The sequence below is a fragment of the Eriocheir sinensis genome, chromosome 26 (assembly GCF_024679095.1).
Source record: "Eriocheir sinensis breed Jianghai 21 chromosome 26, ASM2467909v1, whole genome shotgun sequence".
In the NCBI taxonomy this organism is placed as follows: Eukaryota; Metazoa; Arthropoda; class Malacostraca; order Decapoda; family Varunidae; genus Eriocheir; species Eriocheir sinensis.
The window spans coordinates 2,221,758-2,228,270 of NC_066534.1; positions in this window are offsets into that span (position 1 = coordinate 2,221,758).

Below are 6,513 nucleotides of genomic sequence, written 5' to 3' on the forward strand. Positions count from 1 at the left end.
TTGGGGGCACATTTTTCCGACACTCATTCTTCCAGTGCCCCTTTTCTCCACAGGTCCAGCACTTGGGTTCTTTTCCTGGGCTTCTTCTTCAGCGCCACCTTCATATTCCTTCTTCCTCTTATAGCATTCGTTCTCCTTGTGCCCAACCTTCTCGCAGTTCGAGCACGTTCCTTGAACCTGTCTGTGTCGCTGACAGCGCCCTTTCGTGCCCTAAAGCCAGAAGTCGAGTCGTCCCTGAAGCTCGACAAGCTAGACCTAACAAAGGACTCAAACTCCATGGCACGTGCCAGAGCTTCCTGCATTGATGTTGGCTTAGCTTGGTTCACTTGTATCTTCAGCTGAGGGCTGTCCAGGGCATCGATGAATTGATCACGCAGCAAAACCGTCAGCAGGTCAGGGTGGCACCTGGTATGCCTTGTGCGCCATGCTCTCAAGATCCTGAGCGAGTTCCTGAAGAGACTCGCCGCGCCTCCTGTTGCGGGTTCTGAACCTAACCCTGAAGAGCTCGTTCTGGTGTTTGGTCCCATATCGTTGCTCCAGCGCCTGTGCCAGCCCGCTGTAGCTGCCCTTTGTTGCATTATCGAGCTGAGCAAGGACCTCCAGCGCCGCCCCTTTCAGGCTAGTGGCCAGCTGTACCGCGCACTCTTGGTCATCCCATCCGTTCCGGGCTGCCAACAGCTCAAACTGAGCGCGGTAAGCCTCCCAGGAGACCTTGCCATCAAACTCCTGAGGCTTCTTTCTAACAGGCGAACCCAGCAGACTCATGGGGCTGGCGAAACTTCTTGCGGGGATAAACTCAGGCGAAGCAGGGCTCAAACTACCCCGGACTTGCGTAGAAGAAGCATCTTGGGTACAACTAGCCCCTGCAGGCACTGGCTGTCTGTTTCCAGCCAAGCAGTCTTCGAGGGCCTTCACTCTGTCACTTACATCACAAACTGCCTGTTCTGTACGGTTCACCTTTCCCTGCACTTCTAATATTTCTTTGTGTGTCGTCTCCCGTACCACCTCCATCTCTTGTTGAAGATTTGTGTGTTCTTTCTCCACTTCTGTCAGGCGTTGTCCCAAGTTCGTGGTCACATCAGTCATTTCTCTTCGCACTGATTCACTTCCATCTTGTACTGCTTTTAGCTGTAGCTGTAATCCTGTGAAGCGATCTTCTAGCTGTTCTTTGAGTTCTTGGAGTGTTCCTTCTTGTTGTTGCTGTGCTCTTTCTTGTTGTTCTTTGAGTTCTTGAAGTGTTCCTTCTTGTTGTTGCTGTGCTCTTTCTTGTTGTTCTTTGAGTTCTTGGAGTGTTCTTTCTTGTTGTTCTTTGAGTTCTTGAAGTGTTCCTTCTTGTTGTTGCTGTGCTCTTTCTTGTTGTTCTTTGAGTTCTTGGAGTGTTCTTTCTTGTTGTTCTTTGAGTTCCTGGAGTGCTCTTTCTTGTTGTTGCTGTGCTCTTTCTTGTTGTTGCTGTGCTCTTTCTTGTTTCTCCCCCTGTAGTCTCAAGGCTTCCAAAAGTTCAGTCAACATGTCGTCCCTCTGGGCAGCTTGGGAACGAGTCTCCATGGCGAAAACAAATGCCTACACTCCTGACACCAGTGTTATGCCGGATGTGTTACTTGGGTTCCGTGTCGCCGTCAGGAGACTCCGTGGGAGGAGATATAAACACTTTGCACAGCTTCTGTAGTTTAATATTCTTCCTTAGTAGTACACTTCACTCTGACTCTTCACTTACCACTAGCTTACTATGACTGGGACTGGCCCTCTCTCGCCCTCTTCTCCTATATATATCCAGAACAGTACAGCCTAGAATGTTACAGTATATTTCAGATCATACAAGAACATGTAGCAAAAATATAGGCGAGTTGGCAACACTTCCCGCCTGGCGCCTGGCCGCGCCCCGTGGGGCGCGGACGGCTCGCCTTGCTCCCCGCCCCTTTGCTCGTTTCTCCGGGAGCCTTCTAGAGGCCTATGGTCGCCGGGGGAAGCTTCCGGCACAACAAAGTCCTTTCAAGAATGGCATTTGTTGCGACGGGAGTGAATGGAAGTGTCCAGCGCGTACGTACAATGATTGCTCTGATCTGTTAGGCAAGTCAATGAGGTGCTGGGCTAAAAGATTGCTGAATTAAGATGGACAAAATTGAGGTGATTAAGGTCTACGATATCCAGCTATATTCTGATCTTCTGGATTGTTGTTTTTTATAATTAGTTCAGTTAATGGGAGTCCACACAACATAAGTACTGCTGTCTCTGAAGTTGAAACCTTAAAGATCAAAGTCAAAGACACATAAAATGAACATACACCAAATGGAAAATAAAGAGAGGATGATGATGGTGCTCTTTTTTTCTGTTCAAAACTACAAGAGAATATATAATGATATGAGAGCAGCCGGCGTGGGCCCGTGGGTGTGCAGTTCATCCAAAACCGACGGCCTCACACACCTCACCGCCACCCTGTTTCGACCCCAACATTCATCTTCAAGAAAAACTGAGACCGCCATCATCTTGCTGAGAAAATTCTGCACCACACTAGCATAAAATTGTATCAGTAATGTAAAAATACACATACGAAAATCAGAGTTAAATGAAGAAATGACCCAAACTCCTACGAAAGCCTTGTCAAATATGTGTTCTTGGGCGGCGAAATGGCTTATAAAACGACCCCGTGACTCCGAATCTGCGAGCACGGGTTCGAATCCTGGCGTGCTCCAAACTTTACTGTCTCGTGAAAATGACGTACGGCGTTGATGCATTATTTACATTATTAATGAGTTTCTTTTTTCTTATAATGCATTGCGTGTTTGAGCTACGAGTTTGCTTTGCTTGGATTGGTGACTTTTTCTGTCTTTTACTTAATGCTCTTTTTCTTAGTTCTCTTCTTCGTCCAGTGAGAGAGAGAGAGAGAGAGAGAGAGAGTAACCCATTAAGTCCCATAAACATATACATCACGAAATCTAGATAGATAGATAAATAGATCAGACGTCACAAACACACACACACACACACACACACACACACACACACGCACACACACACACAGTTCGGGCAACAGCCTTGTCAGTAGCGGGGGGGGGAGGGGGGGGATAGGGGGGCTGAAGACAAGGGCGCCGCCACCAGCCGTCTCTGGCCTGGCCGCTGCCGCGTCATTTTTTCTCTGAATTAATAAAACATTGCCGACAATGATCCCCAGGAAGCGTCGCAGCGAGCCACTCTGGGGCCCCGAGCTCTGGAACGGGATGCAGGGCGTGTGCTCGGTGGCCCTGCCCGACACCCACAGCGTCTCGGTGAGCGTGGTGCGGCGGCGCTGGGGCTGGGTGGGGTGGCGCTTCAAGGAGACGAAGAAGGTGGCCAGGTTCACCTACGTAGACCGCGTGGTGCGCCCCGTCGTCACCTACTCCTTCCTGGACCTGGCGCAGCTTGTCAGGACCAGCGCCAAGGGCGGCGCACAGGTCAGGGTCACCCTGGCGCTGCTCAGCGGTGAGAAGCGCGTGGCCAAATTGGAGCCCAACACCTTCATGAGGCAGCTGAAGCAGAACAGCTCAAACATGTCTTTTTCTCTGCACGTCGACAGGGAGACGGTGACCCTGCTGAAGGCGCACCGGCCACTGTCGGAGGCGACAGCAGTGTGGCCGTTTGACGTTATCAAGCCCGCTGCCCCACCCAAGCGGCAACGGTACAGGATGTATATTGACCCAGGGCTGGAACCGGGCGCCCAAGACCCTGGCAATGCCGAACAGCAGAAAGACAGCGATGAGGAGAGTCGCTGGGAGGCGCGCGATGAAGGAAAGCACAAGACGACTGAAGAAAAGAGTTACAAGGCTGACGGAGACACAGCCGACGACAAGAGTCGCTGGGAGGCGCGCGATGAAGTTAAACACGAGGAGACTGAAGAAAAGAGCGACGAGGCTGACGGAGACACAGCCGACGACGACAGTGGCTGGGAGGCGGACACTGAAGGAGCGGACGAGGAGGATGAAAGTGGCGAGTCCTCGGATGGCAGTGGCTGGGAGACTTTGGAGGAGGACGCCGAGCAGGGCGCTGGCGGGGCCTGCCGGAGGCCCGGGAAGGCGGGTGGCGGCTTCCTGGAGAGGCTGGGGTGGCGTGGCAATACGCCCGCCCGCCCTGCTCATGTTGGGCTCCGCGGCAATCATGGCAACGGCCATCTGGTGGTCACCCATTGGCCGCGAGGATTAGCGGCAGGGCGGCAGCGGCGGCGAGCAGTAAGGGCGTGAGGCAGCCGCCCTTAGGGCCACGTCAAGGGCTCCCTCCTTTGCCCACGCCTTCAGGCAAACAGACGGCGAATGGGCGAGCAGCATGGGCCAGCGAGGTCATGGAGGCTAGCTCTAACTCGGGCCACGCAAGGGCTCCTCCTTGCCCACGCCTTCAGGCCAACAGAAGGCGAGGGCGAGCATGGGCCAGCGTGGTCCTGGAGGCTTCTCTAACTAGGGCCACGCAAGGGCTCCTCCTTTGCCCACGCCTTCAGGCCAACAGAAGGCGAAGGGCGAGGAGCATGGGCCAGCGTGGTCCTGGAGGCTTCTCTAACTAGGGCCACGCAAGGGCTCCTCCTTGCCCACGCCTTCAGGCCAACAGAAGGCGAAGGGGCGAGGAGCATGGGCCAGCGTGGTCCTGGAGGCTTCCTCTAACTAGGGCCACGCAAGGGCTCCCTCCTTTCCCCACGCCTTCCTGGCCCTGGAGCACGCCTTCAGGGGCAGCAGAGGGCGGAGCGGCGAGGAGTGTGATGCCAGAGTTGCCCTGGAGGCTTTCCACGCTCACCGCTGCAGAGTGCCGCCCGGAGTGCGTGGCGTAGCTCCTCTGTTGCGTCCATGAAGCTCCTCCTCCTCTCCGCCCTGGCATCCCGTGTCCTCGGTATCCTCCTTCCAACACACACTGCATCGCTCCTCTGTTCTGGCCCAAACAATCTCAGTCTCGCACTCCTCGGGAACACCGCAGCGTCTGAACAGTCTCAGTCTCGCACTCCTCGGAAACACAGCAGCGTCTGCACTCGCCCAAAAGGCTCAGCCTCGCCTCTCCCCGAACCATCGTGCACGTCGCACTCGCCGCTATGATCACTCGTCTCTTATCATGTTCTGCCAGCACGCGTTGTACATCAACGAAACTACAGCTGAGTTCCACATCTTCACCACATCTGCCATCACCGCATATATACAAAAACAAACGTCCAGCAGACCGCCACGTCTCCAGCTCTGCCAGCACGCGCAATGTACAAAAGTGAAGTGGAAACATCCAGCAGACCGGCACATCTTCACTCACAGTTCTGCCAGCACGCGCAATGTACAAAAGTGAAGTGTAAACATCCAGCAGACCGGCACATCTTCACTCACAGTTCTGCCAGCACGCGCAATGTACAAAAGTGAAGTGGAAACATCCTGCAGACCGGCACATCCTCACTCACAGTTCTGCCAGCACGCGCAATGTACAAAAGTGAAGTGGAAACATCCTGCAGACCGGCACATCCTCACTCACAGTTCTGCCAGCACGCGCAATGTACAAAAGTGAAGTGCAAACAACTTCAGAGGACACACAATGACATTATGCAAGAAGGAGCACAGAGTGCCGGAGAACAGTGGTGTGAGACGTCCCTTTCTTTCTGTTTAACAACGTGCGTATATGAAACGTAACTATAAAACAAGTTAAAACTGGATTTGGTTAGCACATTCATTCATGTATTCATTCATCTCTGCAGCAACATATGCATATGAAACAGGTTAATACGCATGAGGAGTAGGCGTGCTCTGTGAAGCATATAAAGGACATACATTTCATAGTGTTTATGCCTCCGTGTGTTCGGGTTACTCTGTTGAGCATCGGAAATGTTATGAATAACACGTCCAGACTGGAATAACAACACACGTAAGTGGAGGCGCAGTCCATCACGTCCCCCACGCCGCAGCTCGTCACACGCTGAGTGCGTACAGTCCACGGGGATAGTCTCCTTTTTATATTACAGAACCTAAACAATGTGAAGAGGCTACAATAAGGATGTTATAGTCGTTGCATCTACCTCAGGCAACGTTATCAGTATGATTTCACCGTGTACGTTTTCGATAAACATGCCGCGAATATATGTGGGAAAAAAAGGGTGTTCCACCGGATACATTTCAGGGCACCGGTCTCAGATCAGAAGTAGGTGGTCTAAAGGTTACAGGCACAAAAATTCATGCTTCTGTCCAGTCGGTCTCCATCTCGTCTAAATCTTCCCTTTACAGCCCCCACCAGTTCTCTTCCTTCTCCTCTTCCTCCTGCTTCGCTTCCTCCTGCTTTGCCTTCTCTACCTCATAATCCATGTCTTTCTTCTCCTCTTCCTCCTCTTCCTTCGTCCTTCTCCTCCTCTTCCTCCTCCTCCTCCCACCCTCCTCCTCCTCCATTCCTATCAACGCTTATGCACTGAGCAATAATATTCTAAGGAGCTTAGTTTCAGCCTAATCTTATCATGGCCAAGGTTCAGCCCCTCTCTAAATATTAGTTTGGTTCTCTCTCTCTCTCTCTCTCTCTCTCTCTCTCTCTCTCTCTCTC